This window comes from Ranitomeya variabilis, chromosome 3 (genome assembly GCF_051348905.1).
Source record: "Ranitomeya variabilis isolate aRanVar5 chromosome 3, aRanVar5.hap1, whole genome shotgun sequence".
Taxonomy (NCBI): Eukaryota; Metazoa; Chordata; class Amphibia; order Anura; family Dendrobatidae; genus Ranitomeya; species Ranitomeya variabilis.
The window spans coordinates 105,636,184-105,649,472 of NC_135234.1; positions in this window are offsets into that span (position 1 = coordinate 105,636,184).

Consider the following 13,289-nt stretch of genomic DNA (forward strand, 5'->3'; position numbering starts at 1 on the left):
CGTCCAAACCTTTTATTGTGGAGGTGGACGCCTCTGAGGTGGGGGTGGGTGCTGTGTTGTCTCAAGGGTCCGTCACTCTGACCAACCTCAGGCCATGTGGGTTTTTTTCCAGGAAGTTCTCTGCTGCTGAAAGGAATTATGATGTAGGCAACAGAGAGCTTCTTGCGGTGAAGCTGGCGTTTGAAGAGTGGAGGCACTTTTTGGAGGGGGCCAAACATTCGGTCACTGTAATTACCGATCATAAAAATTTATCTTATATTGAATCTGCCAAAAGACTTACGCCCAGACAGGCCCGTTGGTCACTTTTTTTCTCTCGTTTTCAGTTTACCATAACGTTTTGGCCTGGGTCAAAAAATATCAAGGCTGATGCCTTGTCTCGTAGTTTTCATTCGGTGTCTCCACCTGAGCCACCGTCCTCCATTCTTCGCCCTGGGGTAGTGTTGGCAGGGGTTTCGTCTGAGTTGGAACAAGAGATTGAGGGGGCTCAGTCTCTGGCTCCTGCTGCCAAGCCGCGGGGTAAGTTGTTTATCCCGCTCCAGCTTCGACTTAAACTCCTGCAGGAGTTTCACGAGTCCAAGCTTACAGCTCATCCTGGTATTTCAGCCACACGCCTAGCGATAGCTAAGACTTTTTGGTGGCCTACTCTAAGTTCGGATGTTAAAAAATTCATTTCTGGTTGTGGGGTCTGCACTCGTTCCAAAAACTCTCACGGTCGGCCGGCCGGGGAACTGATGCCCTTGGCAGTTCCTGAAAGGCCATGGACTCACTTGTCCATGGACTTTATTACCAATCTTCCCCTGTCTAGGGGCAATACTGTGGTATGGGTAGTGGTGGACAGGTTCTCGAAGCAGGCTCATTTTGTTCCTTTGACCGCGTTACCTTCTGCTGAGACTTTATCCGGATTGTTTGTGCAGCATGTGGTCCGGTTGCATGGGGTACCCCTGAATGTGGTGTCTGATCGTGGGGTGCAGTTTGTGGCTAAGTTTTGGCGTGCCTTCTGTAAAAAATTGGGAATTTCTCTGTCTTTTTCATCTGCATACCACCCTGAGAGCAATGGTCAGACAGAACGCACTAATCAGTCTTTGGAACAAATCCTCAGATGTCTGATTTCCGCTAGGCAGAATGACTGGTGTTATGTACTGCCGTTGGCGGAGTTCGCTTTCAATAGTCGTGTGAGCCAAGCTACCGGTATGTCTCCTTTCATGATTAATTATGGTTTTAATCCACATTTCGGCGAGTTTTCTCGTATGGATTCTGGATGTCCTGGGGCTGAGGGTTCTGTTCAGAGTCTGAAAAATACATGGGCAGAGGTCCAGCGGAATATCTCCAGGTCTCAAGGGAGATATAAATTTTTTGCTGACAGGAAAAGAACCCCAGGTCCGGTGTTTCGGGTTGGGGACGAAGTTTGGCTTTCCACGCGAAACATTAAGCTGAAGGTTCCTTCAGCTAAATTGGGCCCTAAGTTCATTGGTCCATACAAGATTGTAGAAAAGGTCAATCCAGTTGCTTACAGGTTGTGTTTACCAGTCTCATTCAAGATCCCTAATGTCTTCCATAAATCCCTACTGAAACCTTTTGTGCCAGTTCGGGGGGAGTCTGGGTCTGCTGCGCCCCCTGTCTTGGTGGAGGGACACATGGAATATGAAATTGGTCACATCGTGGATTCCAGGTTGGTGCGGCGGTCGGTACAGTATCTGGTTCACTGGAAGGGGTATGGGCCTGAGGACAGGTCCTGGGTTGCTGCCCGCTCGGTACATGCAGATCGCTTGATTCGTGCTTTTCATTCCAGGTATCCTGGTAAGCCTGGGGGTCCAGTGGCCCCCCGTTGAGAAGGGGGTACTGTCACGGTTTGTCTGGTTTGGTTCTTTTAGGGTTAACTCCTGTAGCCTCACATTGGTCCTGGGTGGACTTTATATAAGTCTCCTTCTGGGAGATTCCTTTGTCAGTTATACTTCCGCCCTTGGCTAAGTGTGTTGACCCCTGAGAGTGCTGTGTGCGAGTTTGTTTGATCTCTTGGCTTTCTGACTCGGTCTGTTCTCTGGATATTGCTTATTGGATTCCCTATTTGTACTTTCTCTGTCCGTTCGTTATTGACCTCGGCTTGGCCCCTACTATCCTTTCTGTCTAGTCCCTTGGTACTGTTACGCTATCCTGTGCTCTGACCCCGGCCTGATCTGTTTTTGTCTCTATCTTTACCCCTTGGTAGCTTTGCTTCTTAGTTGTCTTTCTAGGAGTTTTCCTTCACCTTCTAGTTCCCTGGAGCTTAGGCCACGCCCACTTGCAGTCAGGTGATTCAGGTCCTCTCAGGCCTGGAGCCAGTCTTGCTGGCTCTGCATTCCTGGGAGTCTGCGGCTCTCTCCAGATCCTGTCTTTCCAGGAATTAGTATCGGTGAGTGTCGCTCATATCTCCCACTCTGACAGAATTATTACGAAAATGGAGCAAAGGACAAAGAAAAAGCTTCAAATTTGGTGTTCCAATGGTGTGGAGAGAGCAAAAAAATCATCATGATGACTGTTATTTCAATAAAGTTAATGCGCGTGTAGCAAATTACGTCTTTTTTTTACACATTTTACGAAAAATCTCAAAAACTTGAGCCAATCTGGCAAAACTGATGACATATTCAGAATCAGCACCCCAAAGTTACCCTAAATTCGATGAAATATCTTTGGCACCAAAAATGCTGTTGACCAGTGTAATCTGCACAGTCAATGAGTACGGTGCTCGGGACATATAATCTGCACAGTCTGTGTGTACGGTGCCCGGGACATATAATCTGCACAGTCAATAAGTACAGTGCTTGGGACATATAATCTGCACAGTCCGTGTGTACGGTGCCAGGGACATATAATCTGCACAGTCAATGAGTATGGTGCTCGGGACATACAATCTGCACAGTCCGTGTGTACGGTGCCCGGGACGTATAATCTGCACAGTCCATGTGTACGGTGCCCGGGACATATAATCTGCTCAGTCCGTGTGTACGGTGCCCGGGACATATAATCTGCACAGTCCGTGTGTACGGTGCCCGGGACATATAATCTGCACAGTCCGTGTGTACGGTGCCCGGGACATATAATCTGCACAACCTGTGTGTACGGTGCCCGGGACATATAATCTGCACAGTCCGTGTGTACGGTGCCAGGGACATATAATCTGCACAGTCCGTGTGTACGGTGCCCGGGACATATAATCTGCACAGCCTGTGTGTACGGTGCCCGGGACATATAATCTGCACAGTCCGTGTGTACGGTGCCAGGGACATATAATCTGCACAGTCAATGAGTATGGTACTCGGGACATACAATCTGCACAGTCCGTGTGTACGGTGCCCGGGACATATAATCTGCACAGTCCGTGTGTACGGTGCCCGGGACATATAATCTGCACAGTCCGTGTGTACGGTGCCCGGGACATATAATCTGCACAGTCTGTGTATACGGTGCCCGGGACATATAATCTGCACAGTCTGTGTGTACGGTGCCCGGGACATATAATCTGCACGGTCTGTGTGTACGGTGCCTGGGACATATAATCTGCACAGTCCGTGTGTACGGTGCCCGGGACATATAATTTGCACAGTCCGTGTGTAAGGTGCCAGGGACATATAATCTGCACAGTCCGTGTGTACGGTGCCCGGGACATATAATCTGCACAGTCCGTGTGTACGGTGCCCGGGACATATAATCTGCACAGTCCGTGTGTACGGTGCCCGGGACATATAATCTGCACAGTCCGTGTGTACGGTGCCCGGGACATATAATCTGCACAGTCTGTATGTACGGTGCCCGGGACATATAATATGCACAGTCCGTGTGTACGGTGCCCGGGACATATAATCTGCACAGCCTGTGTGTACGGTGCCCGGGACATATAATCTGCACAGTCCGTGTGTACGGTGCCAGGGACATATAATCTGCACAGTCAATGAGTATGGTGCTCGGGACGTATAATCTGCACAGTCTGTGTGTACGGTGCCCAGGACATATAATCTGCACAGTCCGTGTGTACGGTGCCCGGGACATATAACATGCACAGTCCGTGTGTACGGTGCCCGGGACATATAATCTGCACAGTCCGTGTGTACGGTGCCCGGGACATACAGTGGGGCAAAAAAGTATTTAGTCAGTCAGCAATAGTGCAAGTTCCACCACTTAAAAAGATGAGAGGCGTCTGTAATTTACATCATAGGTAGACCTCAACTATGGGAGACAAACTAAGAAAAAAAAATCCAGAAAATCACATTGTCTGTTTTTTTATCATTTTATTTGCATTTTATGGTGGAAAATAAGTATTTGGTCAGAAACAAAATTTCATCTCAATACTTTGTAATATATCCTTTGTTGGCAATGACAGAGGTCAAACGTTTTCTGTAAGTCTTCACAAGGTTGCCACACACTGATGTTGGTATGTTGGCCCATTCCTCCATGCAGATCTCCTCTAGAGCAGTGATGTTTTTGGCTTTTCGCTTGGCAACACGGACTTTCAACTCCCTCCAAAGGTTTTCTATAGGGTTGAGATCTGGAGACTGGCTAGGCCACTCCAGGACCTTGAAATGCTTCTTACGAAGCAACTCCTTCGTTGCCCTGGCGGTGTGCTTTGGATCATTGTCATGTTGAAAGACCCAGCCACGTTTCATCTTCAATGCCCTTGCTGATGGAAGGAGGTTTGCACTCAAAATCTCACGAAACATGGCCCCATTCATTCTTTCATGTACCCGGATCAGTCGTCCTGGCCCCTTTGCAGAGAAACAGCCCCAAAGCATGATGTTTCCACCACCATGCTTTACAGTAGGTATGGTGTTTGATGGATGCAACTCAGTATTCTTTTTCCTCCAAACACGACAAGTTGTGTTTCTACCAAACAGTTCCAGTTTGGTTTCATCAGACCATAGGACATTCTCCCAAAACTCCTCTGGATCATCCAAATGCTCTCTAGCAAACTTCAGACGGGCCCGGACATGTACTGGCTTAAGCAGTGGGACACGTCTGGCACTGCAGGATCTGAGTCCATGGTGGCGTAGTGTGTTACTTATGGTAGGCCTTGTTACATTGGTCCCAGCTCTCTGCAGTTCATTCACTAGGTCCCCCCGCGTGGTTCTGGGATTTTTGCTCACCGTTCTTGTAATCATTCTGACCCCACGGGGTGGGATTTTGCGTGGAGGCCCAGATCGAGGGAGATTATCAGTGGTCTTGAATGTCTTCCATTTTCTAATTATTGCTCCCACTGTTGATTTCTTCACTCCAAGCTGGTTGGCTATTGCAGATTCAGTCTTCCCAGCCTGGTGCAGGGCTACAATTTTGTTTCTGGTGTCCTTTGACAGCTCTTTGGTCTTCACCATAGTGGAGTTTGGAGTCAGACTGTTTGAGGGTGTGCACAGGTGTCTTTTTATACTGATAACAAGTTTAAACAGGTGCCATTACTACAGGTAATGAGTGGAGGAAAGAGGAGACTCTTAAAGAAGAAGTTACAGGTCTGTGAGAGCCAGAAATCTTGATTGTTTGTTTCTGACCAAATACTTATTTTCCACCATAATATGCAAATAAAATGATAAAAAAACAGACAATGTGATTTTCTGGATTTTTTTTTCTCAGTTTGTCTCCCATAGTTGAGGTCTACCTATGATGTAAATTACAGACGCCTCTCATCTTTTTAAGTGGTGGAACTTGCTCTATTGCTGACTGACTAAATACTTTTTTGCCCCACTGTATAATCTGCACAGCCTGTGTGTACGGTGCCCGGGACATATAATCTGCACAGTCCGTGTGTACGGTGCCAGGGACATATAATCTGCACAGTCAATGAGTATGGTACTCGGGACATACAATCTGCACAGTCCGTGTGTACGGTGCCCGGGACATATAATCTGCACAGTCTGTATGTACGGTGCCCGGGACATATAATCTGCACGGTCCGTGTGTACGGTGCCCGGGACATATAATCTGCACAGTCTGTGTGTACGGTACCTGGGACATATAATCTGCACGGTCTGTGTGTACGGTGCCCGGGACATATAATCTGCACAGTCCGTGTGTACGGTGCCCGGGACATATAATCTGCACAGTCCGTGTGTACGGTGCCCGGGACATATAATCTGCACAGTCCGTGTGTACGGTGCCCGGGACATATAATCTGCACAGTCCGTGTGTACGGTGCCCGGGACATATAATATGCACAGTCCGTGTGTACGGTGCCCGGGACATATAATCTGCACAGTCCGTGTGTACGGTGCCCGGGACATATAATCTGCACAGCCTGTGTATACGGTGCCCGGGACATATAATCTGCACAGTCCGTGTGTACGGTGCCAGGGACATATAATCTGCACAGTCAATGAGTATGGTGCTCGGGACATACAATCTGCACAGTCCGTGTGTACGGTGCCCGGGACGTATAATCTGCACAGTCCATGTGTACGGTGCCCGGGACATATAATCTGCTCAGTCCGTGTGTACGGTGCCCGGGACATATAATCTGCACAGTCCGTGTGTACGGTGCCCGGGACATATAATCTGCACAGTCCGTGTGTACGGTGCCCGGGACATATAATCTGCACAACCTGTGTGTACGGTGCCCGAGACATATAATCTGCACAGTCTGTGTGTACGGTGCCCGGGACATATAATCTGCACAGTCCGTGTGTACGGTGCCCGGGACATATAATCTGCACAGTCCGTGTGTACGGTGCCAGGGACATATAATCTGCACAGACAATGAGTATGGTGCTCGGGACATATAATCTGCACAGTCTGTGTGTACGGTGCCCAGGACATATAATCTGCACAGTCCGTGTGTACGGTGCCCGGGACATATAATCTGCACAGCCTGTGTGTACGGTGCCCGGGACATATAATCTGCACAGTCCGTGTGTACGGTGCCAGGGACATATAATCTGCACAGTCAATGAGTATGGTACTCGGGACATACAATCTGCACAGTCCGTGTGTACGGTGCCCGGGACATATAATCTGCACAGTCTGTGTGTACGGTGCCCGGGACATATAATCTGCACGGTCTGTGTGTATGGTGCCCGGGACATATAATCTGCACAGTCCGTGTGTACGGTGCCCGGGACATATAATCTGCACAGTCTGTGTGTACGGTGCCCGGGACATATAATCTGCACAGTCTGTGTGTACGGTGCCCGGGACATATAATCTGCACGGTCTGTGTGTACGGTGCCCGGGACATATAATCTGCACGGTCTGTGTGTACGGTGCCTGGGATATATAATCTGCACAGTCCGTGTGTACGGTGCCCGGGACATATAATCTGCACAGTCCGTGTGTACGGTGCCCGGGACATATAATCTGCACAACCTGTGTGTACGGTGCCCGAGACATATAATCTGCACAGTCTGTGTGTACGGTGCCCGGGACATATAATCTGCACAGTCCGTGTGTACGGTGCCCGGGACATATAATCTGCACAGTCCGTGTGTACGGTGCCAGGGACATATAATCTGCACAGACAATGAGTATGGTGCTCGGGACATATAATCTGCACAGTCTGTGTGTACGGTGCCCAGGACATATAATCTGCACAGTCCGTGTGTACGGTGCCCGGGACATATAATCTGCACGGTCTGTGTGTACGGTGCCCGGGACATATAATCTGCACAGTCCGTGTGTACGGTGCCCGGGACATATAATCTGCACAGTCCGTGTGTAAGGTGCCAGGGACATATAATCTGCACAGTCCGTGTGTACGGTGCCCGGGACATATAATCTGCACGGTCCGTGTGTACGGTGCCCGGGACATATAATCTGCACAGTCTGTGTGTACGGTGCCCGGGACATATAATCTGCACGGTCTGTGTGTACGGTGCCCGGGACATATAATCTGCACAGTCCGTGTGTAAGGTGCCAGGGACATATAATCTGCACAGTCCGTGTGTACGGTGCCCGGGACATATAATCTGCACAGTCCGTGTGTACGGTGCCCGGGACATATAATCTGCACAGTCCGTGTGTACGGTGCCCGGGACATATAATCTGCACAGTCCGTGTGTAAGGTGCCAGGGACATATAATCTGCAGTCTGTGTGTATCGTGCCCGGGACATATAATCTGCACAGTCCGTGTGTACGGTGCCCGGGACATATAATCTGCACAGTCCGTGTGTAAGGTGCCAGGGACATATAATCTGCACAGTCTGTGTGTATCGTGCCAGGGACATATAATCTGCACAGTCCGTGTGTACGGTGCCCGGGACATATAATCTGCTCAGTCCGTGTGTACGGTGCCCGGGACATATAATCTGCACAGTCCGTGTGTACGGTGCCCGGGACATATAATCTGCACAGTCCGTGTGTAAGGTGCCAGGGACATATAATCTGCACAGTCTGTGTGTATCGTGCCCGGGACATATAATCTGCACAGTCCGTGTGTATGGTGCTCGGGTCATATAATCTGCACAGTCTGTGTGTACGGTGCCCAGGACATATAATCTGCACAGCCTGTGTGTACGGTGCTCGGGACATATAATCTGCACAGTCCGTGTGTACGGTGCCAGGGACATATAATCTGCACAGTCAATGAGTATGGTACTCGGGACATACAATCTGCACAGTCCGTGTGTACGGTGCCCGGGACATATAATCTGCACAGTCCGTGTGTACGGTGCCCGGGACATATAATCTGCACAGTCCGTGTGTACGGTGCCCGGGACATATAATCTGCACAGTCCGTGTGTACGGTGCCCGGGACATATAATCTGCACAGTCCGTGTGTACGGTGCCCGGGACATATAATCTGCACAGTCCGTGTGTACGGTGCCCGGGACATATAATCTGCACAGTCCGTGTGTACGGTGCCCGGGACATATAATCTGCACAGTCCGTGTGTACGGTGCCCGGGACATATAATCTGCACAGTCCGTGTGTACGGTGCCCGGGACATATAATATGCACAGTCCGTGTGTACGGTGCCCGGGACATATAATCTGCACAGTCCGTGTGTACGGTGCCCGGGACATATAATCTGCACAGCCTGTGTGTACGGTGCCCGGGACATATAATCTGCACAGTCCGTGTGTACGGTGCCAGGGACATATAATCTGCACAGTCAATGAGTATGGTGCTCGGGACATACAATCTGCACAGTCCGTGTGTACGGTGCCCGGGACGTATAATCTGCACAGTCCATGTGTACGGTGCCCGGGACATATAATCTGCTCAGTCCGTGTGTACGGTGCCCGGGACATATAATCTGCACAGTCCGTGTGTACGGTGCCCGGGACATATAATCTGCACAGTCCGTGTGTACGGTGCCCGGGACATATAATCTGCACAACCTGTGTGTACGGTGCCCGAGACATATAATCTGCACAGTCTGTGTGTACGGTGCCCGGGACATATAATCTGCACAGTCCGTGTGTACGGTGCCCGGGACATATAATCTGCACAGTCCGTGTGTACGGTGCCAGGGACATATAATCTGCACAGACAATGAGTATGGTGCTCGGGACATATAATCTGCACAGTCTGTGTGTACGGTGCCCAGGACATATAATCTGCACAGTCCGTGTGTACGGTGCCCGGGACATATAATATGCACAGTCCGTGTGTACGGTGCCCGGGACATATAATCTGCACAGTCTGTGTGTACGGTGCCCGGGACATATAATCTGCACGGTCTGTGTGTACGGTGCCCGGGACATATAATCTGCACAGTCCGTGTGTACGGTGCCCGGGACATATAATCTGCACGGTCTGTGTGTACGGTGCCCGGGACATATAATCTGCACGGTCCGTGTGTACGGTGCCCGGGACATATAATCTGCACGGTCTGTGTGTACGGTGCCCGGGACATATAATCTGCACGGTCTGTGTGTACGGTGCCCGGGACATATAATCTGCACAGTCCGTGTGTACGGTGCCCGGGACATATAATCTGCACAGTCCGTGTGTAAGGTGCCAGGGACATATAATCTGCACAGTCCGTGTGTACGGTGCCCGGGACATATAATCTGCACGGTCCGTGTGTACGGTGCCCGGGACATATAATCTGCACAGTCTGTGTGTACGGTGCCCGGGACATATAATCTGCACGGTCTGTGTGTACGGTGCCCGGGACATATAATCTGCACAGTCCGTGTGTAAGGTGCCAGGGACATATAATCTGCACAGTCCGTGTGTACGGTGCCCGGGACATATAATCTGCACAGTCCGTGTGTACGGTGCCCGGGACATATAATCTGCACAGTCCGTGTGTACGGTGCCCGGGACATATAATCTGCACAGTCCGTGTGTAAGGTGCCAGGGACATATAATCTGCAGTCTGTGTGTATCGTGCCCGGGACATATAATCTGCACAGTCCGTGTGTACGGTGCCCGGGACATATAATCTGCACAGTCCGTGTGTAAGGTGCCAGGGACATATAATCTGCACAGTCTGTGTGTATCGTGCCAGGGACATATAATCTGCACAGTCCGTGTGTACGGTGCCCGGGACATATAATCTGCTCAGTCCGTGTGTACGGTGCCCGGGACATATAATCTGCACAGTCCGTGTGTACGGTGCCCGGGACATATAATCTGCACAGTCCGTGTGTAAGGTGCCAGGGACATATAATCTGCACAGTCTGTGTGTATCGTGCCCGGGACATATAATCTGCACAGTCCGTGTGTATGGTGCTCGGGTCATATAATCTGCACAGTCTGTGTGTACGGTGCCCAGGACATATAATCTGCACGGTCTGTGTGTACGGTGCCCGGGACATATAATCTGCACAGTCCGTGTGTACGGTGCCAGGGACATATAATCTGCACAGTCAATGAGTATGGTACTCGGGACATACAATCTGCACAGTCCGTGTGTACGGTGCCCGGGACATATAATCTGCACAGTCCGTGTGTACGGTGCCCGGGACATATAATCTGCACGGTCTGTGTGTACGGTGCCCAGGACATATAATCTGCACAGCCTGTGTGTACGGTGCCCGGGACATATAATCTGCACAGTCCGTGTGTACGGTGCCAGGGACATATAATCTGCACAGTCAATGAGTATGGTACTCGGGACATACAATCTGCACAGTCCGTGTGTACGGTGCCCGGGACATATAATCTGCACAGTCTGTGTGTACGGTGCCCGGGACATATAATCTGCACAGTCCGTGTGTACGGTGCCCGGGACATATAATCTGCACAGTCTGTGTGTACGGTGCCCGGGACATATAATCTGCACAGTCTGTGTGTACGGTGCCCGGGACATATAATCTGCACGGTCTGTGTGTACGGTGCCCGGGACATATAATCTGCACGGTCTGTGTGTACGGTGCCTGGGATATATAATCTGCACAGTCCGTGTGTACGGTGCCCGGGACATATAATCTGCACAGTCCGTGTGTAAGGTGCCAGGGACATATAATCTGCACAGTCCGTGTGTACGGTGCCCGGGACATATAATCTGCACAGTCCGTGTGTACGGTGCCCGGGACATATAATCTGCACAGTCCGTGTGTACGGTGCCCGGGACATATAATCTGCACAGTCTGTATGTACGGTGCCCGGGACATATAATCTGCACGGTCCGTGTGTACGGTGCCTGGGACATATAATCTGCACAGTCTGTGTGTACGGTGCCCGGGACATATAATCTGCACGGTCTGTGTGTACGGTGCCCGGGACATATAATCTGCACAGTCCGTGTGTACGGTGCCCGGGACATATAATATGCACAGTCCGTGTGTACGGTGCCCGGGACATATAATCTGCACAATCCGTGTGTACGGTGCCCGGGACATATAATCTGCACAGCCTGTGTGTACGGTGCCCGGGACATATAATCTGCACAGTCCGTGTGTACGGTGCCAGGGACATATAATCTGCACAGTCAATGAGTATGGTACTCGGGACATACAATCTGCACAGTCCGTGTGTACGGTGCCCGGGACATATAATCTGCACAGTCCGTGTGTACGGTGCCCGGGACATATAATCTGCACAGTCCGTGTGTACGGTGCCCGGGACATATAATCTGCACAGTCTGTGTGTACGGTGCCCGGGACATATAATCTGCACAGTCTGTGTGTACGGTGCCCGGGACATATAATCTGCACGGTCTGTGTGTACGGTGCCCGGGACATATAATCTGCACGGTCTGTGTGTACGGTGCCTGGGACATATAATCTGCACAGTCCGTGTGTACGGTGCTCGGGACATATAATCTGCACAGTCCGTGTGTAAGGTGCCACGGACATATAATCTGCACAGTCCGTGTGTACGGTGCCCGGGACATATAATCTGCACAGTCCGTGTGTACGGTGCCCGGGACATATAATCTGCACGGTCCGTGTGTACGGTGCCCGGGACATATAATCTGCACGGTCTGTGTGTACGGTGCCCGGGACATATAATCTGCACGGTCCGTGTGTACGGTGCCCGGGACATATAATCTGCACAGTCTGTGTGTACGGTGCCAGGGACATATAATCTGCACGGTCTGTGTGTACGGTGCCCGGGACATATAATCTGCACAGTCCGTGTGTACGGTGCCCGGGACATATAATCTGCACGGTCTGTGTGTACGGTGCCCGGGACATATAATCTGCACAGTCCGTGTGTACGGTGCCCGGGACATATAATCTGCACAGTCTGTGTGTACGGTGCCCGGGACATATAATCTGCACGGTCTGTGTGTACGGTGCCCGGGACATATAATCTGCACGGTCCGTGTGTACGGTGCCCGGGACATATAATCTGCACAGTCTGTGTGTACGGTGCCCGGGACATATAATCTGCACGGTCTGTGTGTACGGTGCCCGGGACATATAATCTGCACAGTCCGTGTGTACGGTGCCCGGGACATATAATCTGCACGGTCTGTGTGTACGGTGCCCGGGACATATAATCTGCACGGTCCGTGTGTACGGTGCCCGGGACATATAATCTGCACGGTCTGTGTGTACGGTGCCCGGGACATATAATCTGCACGGTCTGTGTGTACGGTGCCCGGGACATATAATCTGCACAGTCCGTGTGTACGGTGCCCGGGACATATAATCTGCACAGTCCGTGTGTAAGGTGCCAGGGACATATAATCTGCACAGTCCGTGTGTACGGTGCCCGGGACATATAATCTGCACGGTCCGTGTGTACGGTGCCCGGGACATATAATCTGCACAGTCTGTGTGTACGGTGCCCGGGACATATAATCTGCACGGTCTGTGTGTACGGTGCCCGGGACATATAATCTGCACAGTCCGTGTGTAAGGTGCCAGGGACATATAATCTGCACAGTCCGTGTGTACGGTGCCCGGGACATATAATCTGCACAGTCCGTGTGTAC